Genomic DNA, 21,635 nt, shown 5'->3' on the forward strand with positions numbered 1-21,635 from the left:
ACATAAACATAAAAGCCTTTCTCTGAAAAGGGTAGAGGAGAATGCCTTTATGGGAGCTAGGCTTGTGTAGAGGTGAAGCAGACCAGAGGGTAACTAGTGATTTCATGGTATGTGGTGAACCCAAGCAGAGACTCAACAATCAATGAGGATCTCTCATGTTAGAGTTATCTGTAGGCAAGCTAAGCAGCTGATGTGGAGACAGAGCAGACCAGAGAGGGGACATAGGAAGTAAAATGAACATCTTCACCTCTGCCTCTCAGAAGGCTTTCTTTCCTTTAAAACTCAGATTAAGTACCACCTTCTATGTGAAGTCTTTCCTGATTTCCCTGGCTCCTAAAGTACCCCCAAAAAACAAACAGACATCTCTGTATTATACATACTATATGTGTTACATGTATACTACATACTACATGTATGTATGTATATGTGCACATATGTATATATGCATGTGTGTTTATATATACTCATTGACATGACAGGTGATCTATATGACCATGTATTATGCAAATATTTCTATATCTTTATAGAGATAGATAGAGAACTAAAGATAGATAAAGAGAGAGACAGAGACAGAGAATGGATATAAATATAGATCTGATATATAGATAATAGATAGATAACAGTGAAAAGTTACCATAATAAAGAGGCCAAAGAACCTAGAAACTGTGTCAAATAAAAAGCCATGAAAGCCACATTACACATCCTATATCATGGGATTCTCGAGTTGAAAGGAGTCTTAGAAATTATCTGGTTTAACTTCTTCATTTCATAAATAAATAAACTGATGCCTGGGAGCATAGATAATTCAATTTAATTCAGCAAACATTTATTAAATATCGACTATGTACAAGGTGCTATGCTATAGTCGAAGGACACAAAGACAAAAAAAAATCTTATACAGTCACTATCCTCAGAAAGGTGAAGGTTAGTGATATATATGTATATATATATATATATGTATATATATATGTATGTATATATATATGTATATATATATATGTATATATATATATGTATATATATATATACATATATATATATATATATATATATATATATATATATAAAGTTAATACAAGAAAATTTGTGGAAATAGAAAACATTAATAATAGGGGCATCAGGAAAGGCCCACTGGATAAAGACATAAATGAACTAGAACTTATTTAAATAATATTTTATTTTTCCCTAATTACATGTAAAAAACCAAACTTTTAACTTTCATTTTTTAAAGTTTTGAGTTATAAATTCTATTCTTTTTCTCTACCCACTCCCTGAGATGGTAAGCAATCTGATATAGGTTTTACATGTTCAGTCATGTAAAACATTTCCATATTAATCTTTTTGTGCAAGAAAACTTGAAGAGAGAAAGAAAGAAAGAAAGAAAGAAAGAAAGAAAGAAAGAAAGAAAGAAAGAAAGAAAGAAAGAAAGAAAGAAAGGAAGGAAGGAAGGAAGGAAGGAAGGAAGGAAGGAAGGAAGGAAGGAAGAAAGGAAGAAAGAAAGAAAGAAAGAAAGAAAGAAAGAAAGAAAGAAAGAAAGAAAGAAAGAAAGAAAGAAAGAAAGAAAGAAAGAAAGAAAGAAAGAAATACAAAAATAACATGCTTCAGTCTGTATTCAGACAACATCAGTTCTTTCTCTGGAGGATAGCATTTTTTATCATGAGTCCTTTGGGCTTGTCTTAGATTATTGTATTGCAGAGAATAGATAAGTCTTTCACAGTTGTTCATTGAACAATATCACTGTTGCTGTATACAATGTTCTCCTGGTTCTGCTCACTTCGCTTAGCATTAGTTCATGAAAATCTTTGCAATTTTTTGTTCTGAAACCATCTTGCCTGTCATTTCTTATAAGACAGTAATATTCCTTTACAATCATATACAACAACTTGTTCATCCATTTCCCACCTGATGGGCATCCACTCAATTTTCAATTCTTAGCCACTGCAAAAAACTGTTGCTATTAATATTTTTGTACAAATAGATCCATTTTCCTTTTTGTTTTTTATTTCTTTGGGATATAGACTTAACAATGATATTGTTGGATCACAGAGTATGCACAGTTTTATAGCTCTTTGGGTATAGTTCCAAATGCTCTCCAGAATGGCTGAATCAGTTCACAATTCCACCTACAATGCATTAGTGTCCCAGTTTTTCCACATCCCCTCCAACATTTATCATTTTCCCTTTTTGTTATATTAGCCAATCTGATGGGTGTGAAGTGGTACCTCAAAGTTGTCTTAATTTGCATTTGTCTAATAAATAGTGATTTAGAACATTTTTTCATGTGACAATAGATAGCTTTGATTTTTTTGAGTGTGAAAACTGCCTGCTTATATCCTTTGACCATTTATTAATTGAAGAATGACTTGTATTCTTATATATTTGACTGAGTTCTCTATATGCTTGAGAAATGAGGCCTTTATCAGAGATACTTGCAATTTGTTTTTCTTCCCCAGTTTTCTGCTGAACTGGAAGGTAAAGGAAACTAAGACAGCATTCCAGATATCAGGAACCAACTGCAAAGGCACAGATTGTGTAGTGCAGATATTGACTTTAGAAAGCAGCTAGTAATATAGTTTGGCAGTAATGTAGTATGTGTGAAGGGGAAATGTTATAGAGCAGTTCTAGAGAGGCATTTTGGAGCTAGTGTTTTTCTGGGATTTAACTGCAAAGGTGGAATATTTGTATTTTATCCCAGAAGTAATAGTGAACTGCTGAAGATTTTTGAGAAAGATATGGATGCTTAGCACAGTGCCTGACACATAATAAGAGCTTAATAAAGGTTTCTTGACTGATTTAATGACATTATTCGTCCTGTGCTATTTCAGTAGCAATTGCTTTTATTCTGGCTAGACACTTTAAGTGTCTTTCCTTCCCAGACTGACACTTTTGTGATGGTATATTAGGCTATCTTTTATCTCAATTCTTAGTCATTGAATGGGCATTGCCTCAGACAAACTGAGACCCAGGAAAGACCTAAATTTAGAAAAGGCCAAGGTTACCTACTGCATCCTAGGCCATTACCAGTCATCTTGACTCTTGCCACTGGATTTTGATGACTCTGGAGGAGAATGAGGCTGATGACTTTGTACAGCCCTGCCTCACTTAAATCCAACTTGCATGTAGGTCAAGACATCACCTTCCTGATATTATTGGTCCTTTTTGATAACTAAGGATACACAAAAATAACAACAAAAGGTTCTGCATGAGGTCTCTGCACAAAGAGAAGGATGTCCAGAGCAGGTGTTATGAATTAAACCTTGGTCACATGTATTTCTTTTTACACATGTGCCTCACTACTATTATGCTTCAAAGTTTGCAAAGCTATGTTATTTCATTTGATACAGCAACCCTCCTGGGGATGCTATTATTACCCTTACTTTACAGATGAGGAAACTGAGGCTGACAGTGGGGAAATGACTAGTAAGTGTCTGAAGTGAGATTTGAACTCACATCTTCCAAACGTCATGTCTAGAGCTCTATCCATTTCATTACTTGACAAAGCCATGAAATTAGGTGGTAATCATATGAGCAGAGAGAAGGGAACAGATGAGAGGATATCTTTTACTTTTCTGTATGTTATCATATAATTACATAAAATATATAGTTATTCATAATCATGTCTCCTTTTAAGTTTTATAGCAGTGGCAAATTAGTAATGTTTAGTGTTACCACTCTTAGATTTTAAAGCAATCTCTCCTGACAGTTATTTGCTCTTCAAGGAGGCAAATTAAACAGTAACATCAACAACAAAAAAAGAATTTTGCTGAGTTTTAAATGATGTGACTGTAGGGATTAATAATAATAACACCAGTCTCTTAAAGGTGATGAGATGATTAATCATAGATTTCAAAGTGTGTTGCCCATAGAACCTGCATGCTCTAAGCGCTAAGAATTATTAATTACACTAATCCTGACATCTTACCTTTTAGAAGAAATGTTTAAAACAGAAGTGGGGTTCAGAGTGGTAGCTGAGTAATAAAAATGGAAAAGATATTTCTAAAAGGTACCAATGAGATCACCATGGCATCTGCTTGCAAAAACAAAACAAGAGCATTTCTATCATGTTACTGACATTCGAGGTAAGTCTGTGGAATGCAAATGACCAATTCTCTGCTATTTAAGTGGTCACATGGAGGTAGGAAAGTTTGGTCACACTGCATCTGACAGCTTTCATCTATTAAGCTTCTCAGCTTGAAGAACCTATGAGAATACAGAGGAGGCAATACTGTTTCATGTCAATTATTTTCATTTCTGTCTGTTGGCTTTTCAGAGTGGATCCACTGCATGTGAACCAATTCTAGGCAGAGGTGGAAATATCAAAGAAGGCACGTAGAGAGAAATAGGAGGAAAAAGCAATCTGCAAATCATAATGGTAGGAAGGGCAGAGGGAAAAAAAATGAAAAGGATAGGGGTAGGTTAGGGGGAGTAAACTACAATAAAATTAGAGATGTGGAGAGAATTGAAAAATATCCTTGAAAAAGAGAAGTATCTGAATCGGATGCTCACAAAGACACACTCAGAGTATAAGGTCGGGAAGATGTTCTTAATACTTTTTCAAGTGAAAGATTTTGCAGGTAGAGAATGGGAGAACTTTTATCTTAAAAGATGATTTGAAAGCTTTTGGCAGGAGAATTAAACCTTTAGGTTATCCCTGCACTGCTTACTTCTGGTTAGAGACTTACAAATCTTAAGAAATATTGTGGAATTGTCTTTATGCAGCATCAGCCATCCTTCAGTATTTTCAGCTCCTTAGCACTTTAAGAAAAGAGGTATCTTAAGGGATCTCCATTGGTTCAACTAATATTTTGAGTTACTAAATGTTAATCACAGACACAATTTATATAAAGGAAGGTTCCTGTTGTTATATACAGATTTATTTTCAAAATGTGCTTTATATTTGTTTCTTCTGACTCTTGGAATTCTAACTTTTTTTTTTTAGATAAGGACCCAGTTCCATCATAACTCTTATCTTCTGTACTACAGTGCTCTTCATGAGTTCAAATCCGTCTTCAGACACATACTAGCTGTGTGACCCTGAGCAAGTCATTTAACTGTTTGCCTCAGTTTCTTCATCTGTAAAATGAGCTCAAGAAGGAATGGAAAATCACCACAGTATCTTTGCCAGGAAAACCCCAAATGTGTCACAAAGAGTCAGATATGACTGAAATCACTCAACAACATCAAAAACACAATGCTTTACACAAAAAATAATAAGCTGACAATAAGCATTTATGAAGCACTTCCTAAGTGCCAGACCCTGTGCTAAGCTCTGCGGATATAAATACAAAAAAGGGGAGGGGGGAGGGAAGGAAAAAAAGAAGGACAATATCTGTCCTCAAGGAGTTTATGTTTAATGGGAGAAGATGAAAGATTAAAGGAGAAAAAGAAAGGAGAGGTCATTGTAGTAAAGTCCATAGAGGCAAAAGCACACTCAAAATGAAGCCTAGAACTGCCTCTTTTTGCAGGAGGATATTGCAGTATGAGAAGGCTCCAGGTGGTGAGAGAAGTTCCAGGGTAAGAGGGTAGTAGAGTCACAGTGGATCAATTCTTTAGAATCAAAAGCACAATTGGAAGTGAAATAATAGGAATCATGGAAATAATTCATTTAGCCCATAATTATTAAGTCTGTTTACATAATTGTTTCAGGCAATCCTAACAGCGATCTGTTGAAACATATAGTTCAAGTGTTATTATTCCTATTTTACAGATGAGAAACCTATATATATATATGTATGTATATATAGCATATGTATATGTGTTTATATATACATATACATATATATACATACACATATATACATACATATACGTATACGTATACATGTACATACATACACACACACACACTCATACACACACACACACACACACACACACATATATATATATATATATCAGAAGAAAGACATGAGCCCTAGCTTCTCAGCCCAGAGGCCAGATTTCTATTCTCATGAGACAATACTTCCTCTTGTGAATTTGAAACGAATATTAATTCTCTTTCTATTTATAGGTATATTCCAATGAACAAATCCTTGGAACTAAAACAGCTTTTTGTCATGTTATAAAAACAAACAAACCAACACCAACAAAAAAAAATCCCTTGTGGCTATGTAATTGTGTGAGAGAGATTTGGAGGATCAGATAAAGGAGGTGCTCATCTACTTAGTTCAAAAGCAGGGTGGAGGATGAAAGGTAGCATGAACAAAAGAGTGGCAACAGAAGAGACTGTTAATGTCTCTGTGAAGGCAAAGGTAAAGATGGCAGAAGAGGCAGTGATGAAGGAAGAGGTCCACCTAGGTGAAAGCACTGATGACCAAGAAGGAAAGAGAAGGAGCAGGGGTAATTTTGTGGAATGAAATTTTTGACAATAACACAGATCACTGTAATATGCCATCCTTCTTTTACTTTAAAACTTCCTTGAAATTAGTTCTTATCTCCACTGATGCAGATCACATTTTGTCTATTCTGTATTTTATTGATATCTTTTGATTTTATATCATCTGTATTTCCCAATGTACTCTTTTTCTCCTCCCATGAAAGCCATCCTTTATAACAAAGAATTAAAGCAATGGGGAAAAAACAAACAAACCAAAAAACAGTTTAAGTAATACATCCCAACACATCCAAAAAGTCTTTCATTACATGGAGTGCTCCATAATCATAATCTACCCCTCCTCCTAGCCACACAAAAGAGAATGGAGAAAGGCTTTCTCTTATCTTTTATTTGGGGCCAAGCTAAAGTATTACAATTGCTAGCATTCAGTTCAAAATCTTTGTTATTGTTCTTTCCACTTGCATTGTTGCATGTAGTCATTGACAACATCAGTTTCCTATTTCTGCTTACTTTATACCAGTTGATGCTTTTCTATAATCACCACATTAAATAATTTTTATAACAGAATAATATTCCATCATATATTTATGGGAATATTTTTTTAATCCAATGCCTACTCCATTAGCACCCATTTTATTTCCACTTTAGGGCCTTTCTTTTTAGCATTGTTCTCCTTGCAGTATACGCCTAATGGTGGAATCTCTGAGTTAAATGGTATTGACATTTAAGTCACTCTCTTCACATAATTCCAAATCGGTTTCCAAAAGGATTGGATCAATCCATTGCTCCACTAACAATGCATTAACATGCCTATCCTTGCAAAATCTCCCTCTCTCACTCACAACATGGAATTTGGTTATTTGCTAGGTATAAAGTGAAATTTACTATTTGTTTCAATTAGCAATTGTCTTATGCCATTACTTTTCCACAGATATGGTTTTTTTCCTCCTAAAAATTAAGGATACTAGAATTTGGACTTTAAAGGAATATTAGAGGCATCTAATCCAGACCACTAATTTTGCAGCTCAGGAAATCAAGGTTTTGAAAAGTTAAATTATTTGCCCAAGATTATTTTCCTTTAGCCCAAATGCTCAGAGCAGGGTGAGAAAAATGCGGCTTGGTGGACAAATGCACGTTAATTCATCCAACCAACGTTTATTTATTGTTTGTTGCATACAAAAATATTGTGTCACTGCTGAGGCAGAGAGACAGATTATATTAGTTATGATCCTTACTATCATGAATATTATGGTCTAGTAGGATAAGGCAAAATGAATTAATCAACCAACATTTATTAAGTGCATACTATGTGTTGGGCACCAGGAATTCAAAGAAAAAGCAAAACCAGCCACTGGCCTAAAAGACCTTACATTCTCTTCAGGGAGAACGTATACAATATGCACATAAATTGGTACACACAAGAGTAGATAGACGACAGCCTTAGGGGAAAAGGCATTGACAGCTGGGGAAGGAGGTGAGACAGAAAGATTTCACATAAGCACGAACAATTTTCATATAAAATGTTATGTAAGTACCTTTGGGAGTTGCTAAACAAAGGGCTAACCAAGGTCCAGGCAGCTGTAATTTAATTTTCCCCTTATCATTTCAGGCCAAAAAACTTAAACACACACAGAACTAAAGAGGGCATGCTTCATTATCCTTATTAGATTTTCTCTCTCTCGATGTCTCTCTGTCTCTGTTTCTGTCTCTGTTTCTCTCTCTCTGTCTCTCTCTCTCTAGACCCAAGCCTATACCTTCCATATAAATTAGGAAAGAGAGCTCTTTAGCTCTTTTCTACTCCTATTATTCTAATGGAGTCAAAGACAGAGACAGCTGAAAGGTTTTCAATACCTTATAGTCATGGCCTTTTTTCTCAAATAGGAATTCAGTGGAGAAACTGGTTGATGAGGGCCTGGGCTTTAGAGAATACATGGATTGGTCCTTCCTTGTGGGTTATATAAAAATATGCAGTTATTTTCTTACTGTTGCCAATCTATCACATACAGAATCCTGGGGGTCAGCCTGGGCCATGATGACTCAGGGTTAGTCATACGCGATTATGAAAAGTCTTCTAATTAGCTTTAGAGACAGAACTAAGACTGATGAGTTGCTGAGCTGGAACTAAGTGAACATTCAGAAGATTCTGGTGAATCTTCTCTCATTCTCCTTCCTAGTGGCTTTCAAGTGAGAAGGATGGCTGTGAGCTGCCTGGTTTGAGGGAGAAGATTGCCACATTCCTCTCACCCTATTGCTATATACCCATGAGTGCCCCTGTTTCTTTTGTGTTTGTTATTTCTTGATTTGAAGTGAATGGGTATTCTAAGAGAAGAGTTCCTAGAAAACTGAGAGCTGTATCAGAATTTTCATCAGAAACTGGAATTGGAAGCAGAGTCTGACAGAGTATTAATGGCTAATGACAAGGAAGCACCTAAACAAAAATGTGTAGAGTCCCCTGAAAATGGTGATGGCTTCAAAGATTTTAACTCTTCATGACAGAGAAAAGTGATATGTATGGACCTCTATAAAGGTACCAGTCCTTGGAAACAAGCAAAAAGCTACATCTAAGCAGAACCTCATGAGTGCTCCAAAAAGCTGGAGGAAAATAACTTTGGGGCCAGGAGTTAGAAGGTACTCCTTAACTACATGTGTACTTTACACATGTGCCTCATTAATATTGAATGTTAAGTTGGAACCTACTCTCCCCAGGGATATTATGTGTGCCAGGAGAGAATATGCAAGGATTTTTTTTAAACCTCTCTCTATACCTTCTCAGAAAGTACCCTCTTCTAGAAGTTAAGAGATTTATTGGACGATTGATAACAGGTGCATACATCAGAAGGGTCTCATGAGCAGCAGTATTTGACACCACACTCTCTCTGGTTTATTCCTAGGACCCCGGGTGAGAAGTGGTGATCTTCATTCTTGGACCCTCATCTAAAATCTCAATGTAAGTTGGGGAATTGAAGCCAAAGGGCAACAAGTACAAGGTAGTCATTTTTGGGGGCACCTAGGCAATGGCATTAAGTGACTTGTCCAGGGTCACACAGTTAGTAAGTGTTATGTGTCTGAGTCCGGATTTGAACTCAGGTCCTCCTGAATCCAGGGCCAGTGCTCTATCTATGGCACCACCTAGCTGCCCTTACAAGCCAGTCATTTTAAAAGTGTGTTGCCCTACCCTACTTATTGTTTTTTTCTTTTTGGTTTTTCACTCAGACTTGAAAAGTAATTTATGGGTGATAGAGGATACATTACCTCCTTCAAAGATATCTAAAGGATGATAACAATGTCTTCCTCTTAAACTTTATACCCACTCACTTTCCCACTGAGTTAAATCCAGCAAAGTTATTAGTGATGTATTTATTTTTAAATTTATCTCCCATGCTACAAATTAAATGAAATGGAACTGGTTACAGGGAAAACTACTTGTATTTTCCTGGCATGCCTGCAGGGCTATGAAAGTTTTGAAAGGAATTCTTTTACTTCTGCCTTGAAATATAGTGGTCTTCTCCCATGTAGTGAATCTAAAGCTTTAGGGAACAAACATATCACATTCTATTCATCTAACATTTCAGGGTCACATGTTGGAGACATTTCATCCTTATCTGCCTCTGTGACCTTCTTTCCTTTGCTCTATCTCCACACTTCTCATCTCACCTTTACAGCTTTTCTCTGGAGTACATGCCCAGATATTTTTCTTTCTGTAGGTTGGTAGGTAGTGTGGTGCAAAATGATGGTTTCTTTCCTTTTGCATCCCTTGAAGTTTTATGTCTTTTGTGTTACCATGGTGGCAGGCTGTGGTACCTCACAGAAATTGCCGCAATGAAAAGATAAAAAGTAGCAGTCATTTTGATGGCTTGTTCCAGCTCTTTCTGCAACTGATATCTTAGATAGAATGTTCTGTCTATAATTATAAGGGATCTTTTTTTTTTAATTTATGAGCATGTGTGCTTATAACACTTTAAAAGGTAATTGTAATACTGTATTGTAAGAATCCAATCACTCCATAGGTTTTTTTTCCTTTCCATTTAGAAAGATGATTTAATTTAGTTCAATAGTTTTAATGTACTTAAATCAATCATATACATAGTAAGTTGTCCTTTCAATTCCTTTTTTTTAATGTGAAAAATACTAATTGTTGTGTTCAGAGAACTGAGATGCAAAAATTGGATGCAACATCATTTCCACCCTCATGAAGCTTATGGTTTGGTAGAGGATATAATGTTTGCTCAATAATCTTTTCTTTTCAATTCAGAACTGTGATTTCATGGATATGTAGAATTTCCAACATGGAATAACTCTCTGCTGATGCAGATCAACAGCTCCTGTGTAACATAGTCTTGGAGTTTCCTGGGGTCTGAGAAATTAAGTGATTTGCCCAAGAACACAGAGGGAATATGTATCAGGGGCACAACTTAAACTCTTGTCTTCCTGACTGCAATGAAGATTGCTATCTTTTATTTCATGCTGACTCTTATATATAAGTGTAATAAAATGTAATATGTGGTGAGAGAATTAGAGAGGTTTAAAAAATGTGCTTTGTTAGTCATCACCAAGTGGAGGAATGGGATTAAGAAAGTCTTCTTGGCTAAGTAGCATTTGAGTGAATAACTAAATACTAAATAATATTTAATAATTGAGTAAAAATTCAACAGTTTGATGAGGGGAAGTGATGACATTTTAGTCATAGAGAAGTGTGAACCAAGATGTGGAGAAGGGAAAGTGCAAGACATGTTTAAGAAGCAGAGACTAGTCTTTTCTGCTGGAACATAAAATACATGGGAAAGAAACCTAGAAAGATAGGACTACTTCCAGATGGTGAAAGCATTGAAGACTAAGCATAAAACCTTGATATTTACTTGTTAGAGAAAGAAGAAGGGTGTGGTAACATGACAAAGTTTACTTATATGGATGATTAGATTGAAACAAGATGAAAGATGAATTGTGAAGAAGAGCCATGATAGGAAGATGTTAACTGGTTATTTCAATTGGACATGTAGATAGCATCAGGGTGGTACCACTGGGAATGGAGTGGATGCTACAGATATTGAAAGCAGTTGCAGAGGCTGAATAGAGAGAGCTTACAAAGTGATTGTAAATGAGAGGTTAGGGCAAAGGGAGAGTTAGAGCTATGCTTTGGTATAGCTTTAAACATTAGTATGAATGAATGGTAGTGCCATAGGGAAAAAATAATTAAGTCACAAGAAGGAAGATGTTTAGAGAAAAAAAAAGACTCACTTTTGAACGTCTGCAACTGATACATATACAGAACAGCTGGGGATGCAGGTACAGAGGGCAGAAGATGTTGATAATTCAATCTCGAGTATAAATAAGAGGATGTAGACCTCCATGTCATAAAGAAAAGAGGATAATAAATTTCTATTTTCTATTTAATTATATATTATAAAAATATGGATTAAATACTTGCATGGGTAGAATAATAATTCCCCTTATTTAGACAGGTTGGTATATGTATATGCATATGTATACATATATGCATAAGTATGTGCATGTGTATATATAGTATCATTAGGTGAAAAGTCTAATGTCCTTGTTTTACTGCCTTATGGAATAATCTTTTTGCATTTGCAGAGCGATTCTTCATTTCAGATGCTCAGGTAGATCCATTTGAGTAGCTCTCCAATCCTCCAGTCTGCTTATATTGTTCTTTGACACACATTTCTTCATTTCAGTGCTGAAGGAATGCTTTATCACCAGTCCATGTGGGTTATTAATAGGCTGCTGTGCTAACTTGGCATTTCATAAGTTTATTTTTATATGGAAGGGAATAACATTTTGTTGGCATGTAATTGCTGTGCTTAAAATAAGGATCCTTTGTTTACAGTTTTCAAATTCAGCGAGTTTATCCATTGAACAGATTTGGAACAGGTAATGGGTATTGAACTGTGATTTGTGCACCTTTCAAATGCTGTTGATTTTGAGATAAATCAAGTCTTCATGTGTTTGTTTTATGACTAAGATAAAATTCTGATCAGCAAAAAAAATAATAATAAACAACTGCACAGGACAATTCTTCCTATTATGACAATGTGCATGTTACATCTCAATCTCACAGTTTTTCAAGCATCGCTGTTTTCAGACAGCAGAATAACTGCTGTTCCAAAGGCTGCTGGGAACTGCACATTGCCATGGGCTAAAGATTTTATAGTTTGAGAGATGAATAGAGTTCAGTTAACTTTTTTTTTTCTTCGTCATAGCCTCAGCAATTTTATCTCTTAAGCCAAATTCACAGAAAGGCATTCTATTCCATTTATGCTTGGTGTATTTTGCATAGATTTGGTCATTGTTCCTTTAGTAACACACACAATACATATACAAACACAAACACAAATCCTTGGTGGATCTTTAAGCTCAGTTCTCTCAAACTAAGTAAGAAGAAACTATACTGTTACTGCCTTAGCTCCCTAATGTGGTTTTCACAAATGTGCCCAGAACAACTCAGATTCTGAACAATTGTATTTACCTTAAGAATAATTCTCACTAGTAGATATGCTAGTTCTGCTGATCACTGATAGGCTAGAAACTCGGGCATAGAAGGTATGGCAAAGAAATAATCTCTCTGTCCTCCTTGGAAAAACTACAGAAGCCCAGAGCATATAAGGTCCTACAGCAGATCCAAATTTTGCTGTTGTTGCTTGTTTGTTTTTTGGTGAGGCAATTGGGGTTAAATGACTTGCTCAGGGTCACACAGCTAGTAAGTATCAAGTGTCTGAGGTCACATTTGAACTGACACCAGGGCTAGTGCTCTATCTATTGTGCCACCTAGCTGCCCCTCAGATCCAACTTTTAAAAGCAGAGATCGTAGAGACCAGCGAAACCAGTCTAAAGTAAAACTATTTTATCATATAGGATCTAGAGTTAAAAGGAACCTGGGAGATTATTCAGTGATTGTCCTGTTCAGTATCAGACAGGTGGCCATTGTAGCTACCCAGCTTTGATATCACATCCTCAGACTCTAATTTTCATAACCTTTCTATAGTACCATCAACCCCTTCCTTCAGCTAGGTTTCTATTCCTCACTCCCACTCCCAGGCTGGCCGTGTGAATATAAGTATATTGACCTGAACTCAGAGGATGTATTAAGTATTTTAAAGAAGTAGCTCCTGTAAGGAGGGAATGCTATTCCTCTTTCTACCAATGGGAAGTATGAAACATCTCATAGTGTTCTCACATGAAATAAGCCTCATAATATGACACCTATGATTTAAAATATAAAATTAATTAGTAATTAGAGATAATTAGCTTTCCTTGTGTTTCTTTAAATATGTGCACCTTTTTCCTTTGTCTTCTAAAATTAAAAAAAAAAATTAAGTGAAATTCTTTTAAGGTACTAAAAAAAAAAGTCTTCCTCCCATCCTGGAATTTGAGATATTTCTTTTTGAAGTTAAGAGGATGACCTCATATTATGCTGCATTTCCATCAGACATAAATTTTAAAGTAACCAATTAAATTATGCCTAACCTAGCCTGAAGTACTTGGTACAAACAAGTTTGCTCATTCATTCATTCTTCGGTTTAATGTTCAAAATGGTAATATCATGGTGCTCTGAAGAACACTGAACTGGATCCTGGTCCTAGCTCTGAAAGTAATTAGCTGTATGACTAAATCTCCATTTCCATATCTGTAAAAGGAACTAATTTTACTAGGTGATCTCTAAGTTCCTTCCAGCTTTGAGATTCTTAATGCTAGGAATTAGAATTCAAACATGTATTGGAGTCAAGAAGACCTGAGTTCAAATTCAGCCTCAGACACTCACTAGTTATGTGACCTTGGGCAAGTAACTTAACCTCTGTTTGCCTCTTCCTCATCTATAAAATGGAAAAATAATAACACCTACCTCCCAGGATTGTTGTGAGGGTGAAATGAGGTAATGATTAATAAAGCACTTAGCATAGTGCCTGGCACATAGTAAGTGCTATATGAATGTTAACTATTCCTCTTATTATTATATACTATAAGGAAATTACATGCCCTTATATGTTATATATACATATATATGTACATATGCATATAAATTACATGCAATTATCTTTCTTTGATTTTCCTGGGTTTGGATATGTTTTCAGGCTAGCAATAGAAATAGAAATTCTCAGTAGAAATGACATACAGGAAGACGAAACAGCACCATGTTATCTATTAATGCATTTCGGTGCACCTCACACCATGCCAGCTACTGTCTTCAATGGAGATATTATTATTTTATTTTGGTATTACAAATTCAGGAGAAAACATCAATAGTTTATAACATTTGATTAAAATAAAAATCATCTAAACCTTCAGAGGTTGTCACCCATCCCTTGTTTACAGATGCATGAACCTTGAAAAATTCTCTGTGAACGTAAGAACACTGACCTTTATTAGAAATCTTATTACTGAGACATGAAGAGTTTCTGCAGTGCTATGGAGAAGCTAGCAGGAGAAATACCTAGCTTTTGTTACTGCTTTCTTCATATGTGGGAGGATGTGGGGACTTTTTCTTCTTTTTCATGGTGAAATCATCATTATTCTCTTAAACACCATGAAAATATCTCTCACGCTATCCATGAAGTACAGAGATGAGGATGAGGTGAGCTGTCAAAACTGATGGAATGTTTTTGACAGTTTTTTTGATGAGAGAATAATTTCATACGAATGGCACAAAGCTGCTCCCCAGTTATACTCAAATCCCCCTCTAAAGAACATTGAACCTTTCTTCAAGAGGAAATTCTCCAGGAGTACCTGGTTTCCTGCTGGAATGCCTTGGAGGTATTTCTTCATAAGTAGTTTCCACCATGATTTTGCTGCCAGCCACCATACATATTTCTCAGCAAATTACATTTACCAGTTGGGCATGTAGTTTGGCAGCTGAATGAGAGGTAGCAATTTGGCAGCAATTTTTTTTTTGAGAAAAAAAAAGCTGCATATTAGGGATATACTATATTTAGTAGTAATTTTGCAAATTCACAGTATGCTTTTATAGAAACATCTGCATTTAAAGAAAGAGTGAAAAAAAATAAACTTCCTCCCAACACTCACAGAAAGTATAGGGTAGGATTGGCTTTACAATTTTTCTTTCTGTATGATTCAATTTACTGCCACTTTCTTCTTCCTCTCTGCCTGCAAACATACACACATCTTTCATAGCTTAAAAAAAATAAAAAATCCCTTCACTTGACCAAACTGCTTGAGAAGTACTCTACCCTTACTTCACAATGCACTCTGCTTTTCCTCTGCAACTGGGTTTGTGTCCTTAACACTCTGCTCAAACTGCCCATTTTATAATCACCGTAAGCCTTCTAAACAGCAAAGCCATTGGCATTTTCTCCATCCTCATCATTCCTAACATTTCTGCTACACCTGTTGAGGCTGACCATCCATCCTTTTATTTTGCAACTATTTTCCTCTTTGCCATTTGTGAAGATGATACATCATCCTTCTTCTATCACTCTGACTCCTCTTTCACTCACTTCTCTTCTTCCCCTCATTCCTTAAATGTAGATATGATTTTGTTTCTTTATTCATCTTTTTCAATATGGTTTCCATTGGAGGTTGTATCCACTTTCTTTGCTTTATTTCTCGTATCTATGTGAAGTGACTCCCAAACCTTTATTTATAGCTCTGATTACCCTCTCAAGGTCAGGCCCCACATTTCCAACCACCTTTCAAGCACTTCCATTTGAGAATCCTGCTGGCATCTCAAAATTAAGGTAGGTGGGACTTGAACCTGGGATTTCCTAACTCCAGGGACATCTCTGTAGTTACTATGCCTCTGACTCAGAATTGGAGTGTCCAAAGTTGTACAATCTGTGTTCCCCTCAAAAAAACAGCTCGCCCTCCTGATGTTTATATTTCTTTCAATGGCAATGCTCACCTTCCAATCTCCCAGCTCGAAACTTCTGATTGTTTCTTTAATTGCTCCCTTTCTTTTGCTCTTCCATAATTACTACTGAGTACTGTCAGTCTTTCCTCTTGTATAACTCTTGCAGTGATTTCTTCCTTTCCATTCCAAATGCAATTATCATAATTCAGGTGCTTGTGATAACCTATTATGATTAATGTTTTACTGGTTTCCTTGCCTCTAGCTGCTCACTTTCGACAACCTTGAGTCATACTACCCATAGCTGAAAAGTTAATTTTCCTAAAACTTCGTATTCACCACTAAATTTTAAACTCCTTATCCATTCAAGGACCTCTACTATATTACCACAACTTACCACTGTAGGCTCCTTTCATGCCACTTCTTTATAGGCAACTAGGTTGTCCAGTGGATGATTGCTTTACCAGGAGTGAAGAAGATCTGATTTTAAATACTGGCTCAGAATATTTACTAGTTATGTGACCTTGAGTAAGTCACTTAACTTCAGGTTCTTTATCTCTAAAACTGAGATAATAGCACCTACCTCCAAGGATTGATGTGAGGGAAGAAAAATGAGACTCTATTTGTAAAGTGCTTTACTAATCTTAAAGAGCTACATAAATGCTAGCTATTAATATTATATGTACCCATTGTTCTAGTGAATCAAAATGATTCACTCTGTTCTCTGAACATGTTTTGTGTTTTCTCGCCAGAATACTTTTTTCCACATAATTTTATCAATCTAAATTACTCCTTTATTTCTACATATTCTTTTCTTAATTCATTCTACAATATCCCGTTCCAACTCCCTTAATTCTCTTCCCTACCCTCACCCCAAATCAAATCAATATTACTTGAAAGGACAGGTCAGTTAGTTCCCCTATGGCTCTATTCATCATCCCTGTGACTCCCCACACTAAAACACTCATCCCTAGAGAACACTCATTTATATGTGTAGTCTCTCCATTTGAATGTAAGCTCATTGAGGGCAAGGGCTATCTCTCTTTTGAATAGGTAGTCCCAGTTCTTAGCACAGTGCTTGGCATATAGTAAGGTCTTAATTAATGTCTGTTCATTCATTTATTCCAGGACCATTGAAGATCTTAAGGGATTTTTCCTTATTCTGAACTTCTCTATCAACATCAGCTGTGCCTGTATGTGGCTATTGAATTTAACAAGAGTCTTTTCTAGCTACTTCAGCAATCAATACACATCACTATGCCAGAATTGATCTTGGGGTTATCTAGATGTGTTATTAACACAGCTGAAATGACTGGAACAGTCACAATCTGGCCAGTGGAGATCCTGTCCAAGTGGTTGAGCATGTTGTTTTGCATCAAACCATACTTTTTCAAATAGGAGACAAAAAGGCATTTTGCCTCTGTTCCTGAATTTGTATTTGATTTTTCAAACTGTTTCTTGTATTACTGACCATCATGATGAGTAAATCAATGACATTGGAACAATTAGCTATTGTTGAGTTTATCTTTGTTTTTGTTTGTTTTAAAGAAGCATTTATTTCTGGTTATGAAATAAAATGCAGTTTAAAGATACAGAATGCTTACATTTCCTTAAAAACAAATTGATAACCCAAGGTTTTTTTTCCACCTCTTTTTTTCCAAAGTCACAAGCTCTCAGTTTCTCCCCCTTTCAGGAGTAAAAGCACATCATGAGATCATATATTTATAGACAGATGGGATATTAGAGGTCAATAAGTATAACTCTCTCATTTTTCAAGTGAGGAAAGTGAGGTCCAGTGATATTCATTAACTTGCCTACATTCCAACTGATGAATATCTGTGGTCAATCCAAGCCCAGGTCTTCCAAATTTAGCCTATATCCACTATACAACATTTTTTTTCCAACTGCAAAAAAAACCTCAGACATTTAAATATATATATTTTTAAAAGCTTCTTCAGATAATTTGTCTTTAGTGAAATTCTAAATACTGAAAATATTTAACTACTTTAGGGATATCTTCAGATTGCCACACCCTCACTTTGTGTATCAGCATCATTATTTGCCTTGCATGATTTTTTGCATAAACATGAACCTTTGCATTCAGAATTTTTTTTACCAGCCTCCAATATAATCCAGTCAATCTATCTGCCATTAATTTTGACTCCTGAAATGCTCTAGATGAAATATGATTCTTGTCTGCATTAAATTTCAATAAATTTGGTATCTCTAAGTAAACTTTCCTTTGGTGACTGACATTCTACAAACAGGATGTTGATTTATTATCAAACATTGAACTGAAGGCTAAGTACAAAGGCAGCGGCCTCCTTATTGTTAACCCATGTGGGTTTTGTTATTCAAGAAAAATTTAAATAAATGTCCATAAATTGCCTGACTTCTAATCATTAAGAATTATTGGGTGAGTTGGATACAAGGGATTTTAGATGGGCTAGGAAATGGTTTTAGTATTAAAGTTTTGCAAATTCATAAATCTTCAGTGATGCTAAAGAGGTATTAAAGATCCCAGGTTACAAATGCCCAGAAACTTCCAAGTCTCATATTTATGCAGGCTAGACTTGGTATTCCACTTGGCCATTGTTAAGTAGATGTGCTACTACTTCAGAAAGTAGTTACTGATAGGTTCATCTCAGCTAGAAAGAGTGTATTTATCTTTCTGGTGAAGCCACAAAGGAGAGTCATTTTAACCCAGAATTAAACAACGCTTCAATCTTAGTTGATGACTAATGTTATGGGATGGGTAATTTTTCTCCATAATTTGACAAATAGAAACATTTTAAAGTGGGTTTCCTTATTTATGGAATGGAAAAAGAATGGCCAGACTTCAAGGCTAGGCCCCTCATCACTTTGTACCTAGATTATTGTTAACAGCCTCTCGACTGGTCTCCGGTATAATTTCCATATACCTGCCATCAAATCTATCTAGAGTACAAATCTGTCATTCCCCTATTCAAGAAACTTCAATGGATCCCTATTAATTCTAGGGTAAATTGCCAAGTTCTCAGCATAGTAGCTCTATGCAATCAGGCTCTAGTATACCTTTCTGAGTTTATTGCCCACTATGATACCCTAATCACTTTATATGTAGTTTAATTCAGCTAGCTTGTGCATATAATCTCTTCTTGAGACAGCTAGGTGATGAAAAGGAGAAAGCATTGGACCTGAAGTTAGGAAGATCAGCTATGTGGTTGAGTCATTTAACCTCTGCCTATCTCTCGATTAGGTTGATTAGAACACTGACAGCTAGAGAGACTTGTCCACTGTTACTTAGACTGTGAAAAGGGAAACTTCAACCCAAGTCTTTCTGAGTCAAGAATTGGCTCTTTATGTCAAGCTGGCTATATGTCTTGCATACGGAGTAGTTGGAACTTACTGAGTATTAATTAAATTGATTTGGATGAGAATCTTTAGTCCTTTTTGATCTTGTGAAACTATTATCCCTATCCCTTTTACTTTTGTTACTGACTCCTAAGTCTAATCAAATCAGTATCACCTGAGCCACGTGCCTAGATGTAGGGCATTCAATAAGATGTCCTCTTGAGGTCAGCTTCAGAACTGGACTCTGCTAGTCCTACTCATTTGACCTCCAACTTTCACAAACCATAAGAAGTCTTTGAGTACTGGACAGATAGTGCTGTTAACCTTATTATGAATCCTTTTTTTTTTTTTTGCAGCACTTTGCATCGCTTTATGATGCTCCCTCCATTGCACCACCCTGCTGGGCCTGAGAGTAAGTACTGCTGACTATTTAGCTCGCATTTGTGACCTCTGACGTTGCTCTGAAAAACCAAAGTTTCTACGTTCCATTCAATTTGCACAAGTGTTGCCGACATTTTAAAGTGGATGAGTTAACACTGAAATTACATCAAATGATGGCAAATAGAAATGGTTCATATTTGGTCACCTCAAGCACTTGATGGCTCTGTCTGAACTATGGATAGTTAGGCAATAAAAGGAGCCAAATTAAGTAGTCCAAATAATGAAAGAAGCATTATTTAGTTATTTGAACCCTCTAAGCCTTGCAGAGAGTCATGAGAGGGTGTAGCTAAAAGGTAAAACTATAGGAGGAAGAAAACTGACTCTCTTTGAATTTTGATTTTCTTTTTCAAATGATATTTTATCTTTTATGTTTAGTTCAAGTGTTATACATATAGACTACACAAGGAGGCCAGGGTTTAACTTGTCACTTTTACAGACAATTATAGGCTACTTATAATATACAGAGCTTTATTCTGAGTGCTAGAGGAAAGTGAGCTTATGCATATCAAGGTATGATGATTACTCACAAGATGTTTGTATTATGGGGTGAATACAGGTGAATTTATTTAGATATGCATGTTCATAGCTATATGTTACATGTATAGTTCAATAAGAGTTATACATATAGACATATGTATCTAAAATAGTATATATGCATGTAAATATACATGCACAGGTAACATACTACTCAGTCTAATCATTTGATCTTACATTGATGTTTCCTATCCCTTTGTCCTCTGCATAATTTCCCCAAATGATTCGCACGGGCATATTTTGTCACTAATTGGATACTGCTGCCTTTCTACCAACCTATTTCCTCCATTATTTTTTACCTCCTATTACCTCCCAACTCTTTTTATCCCCATATTTTTTTTCCTGGCTCCTTTTACCTTTATCTTTTGCTTCCTTTATATTTTCCTTCCTCCCTTTTTTCCTCTCTCTGCTCAAGGAAAAAAAAAGTCATGATTACCTCATAAAATCCTAGCGCTTTTTCATTTTTATTTTCCAAAAGAATTTTAAAAATCAAGTTCTTTGTCTTTCCTTCCATGAATATACATCCTCCTTTTTGTTTCACCCATCTTGTCTAGATTATACTTCCTCAATCTTTTCATCCCTCTGAATAAACCATCAGGATGATCATAACTCCTCTAACATGGTAATGGGAATCACCATATTCTATGACCTCAAATGACAGAATGGAAGTCTGGTCATGATAGGCAAACATTAGTGGTTCTAAACACCAGTGGGGGAAAAGATCAGGAACAGAGACATACTGCATATGAAATAAAATAAAACTTCCTCAAGTTCCTCATGCATCATCTTTGGGAAAAATTAGTGTTCGAAAACTTCCCTTTGTCATTGGAGCCAAGGCAAACATCCAAAAATGTAACATAATTAAGGTTCTATATTTTTATGGAATTCTACTGATAAATGACTTGATTATTTTATTGAAGCTATTTAATTTTTACTGGCATATACCCATTTTTCAACTCACTCCATAATATTTTATGGTACTTATTTTTATGAAAAGCCGTTTCAGCAGATTATGTTGTCGTAGTACTAAGACAGAAGGGATTCTTAAAATACAAAACTTACTCCAAACCCATGATGGAGCCATTCAGATTAAACTGTGTTGCCATCACACTATGATTGGTTCACATAAATAAGCATTTAGTGCTTTGGTTTAATGTGGATTTGAATAAAACATGCACC

Source organism: Phascolarctos cinereus, unplaced genomic scaffold (assembly GCF_003287225.1).
Source record: "Phascolarctos cinereus isolate Bilbo 61053 unplaced genomic scaffold, phaCin_HiC Scaffold_7;HRSCAF=346, whole genome shotgun sequence".
Taxonomy (NCBI): Eukaryota; Metazoa; Chordata; class Mammalia; order Diprotodontia; family Phascolarctidae; genus Phascolarctos; species Phascolarctos cinereus.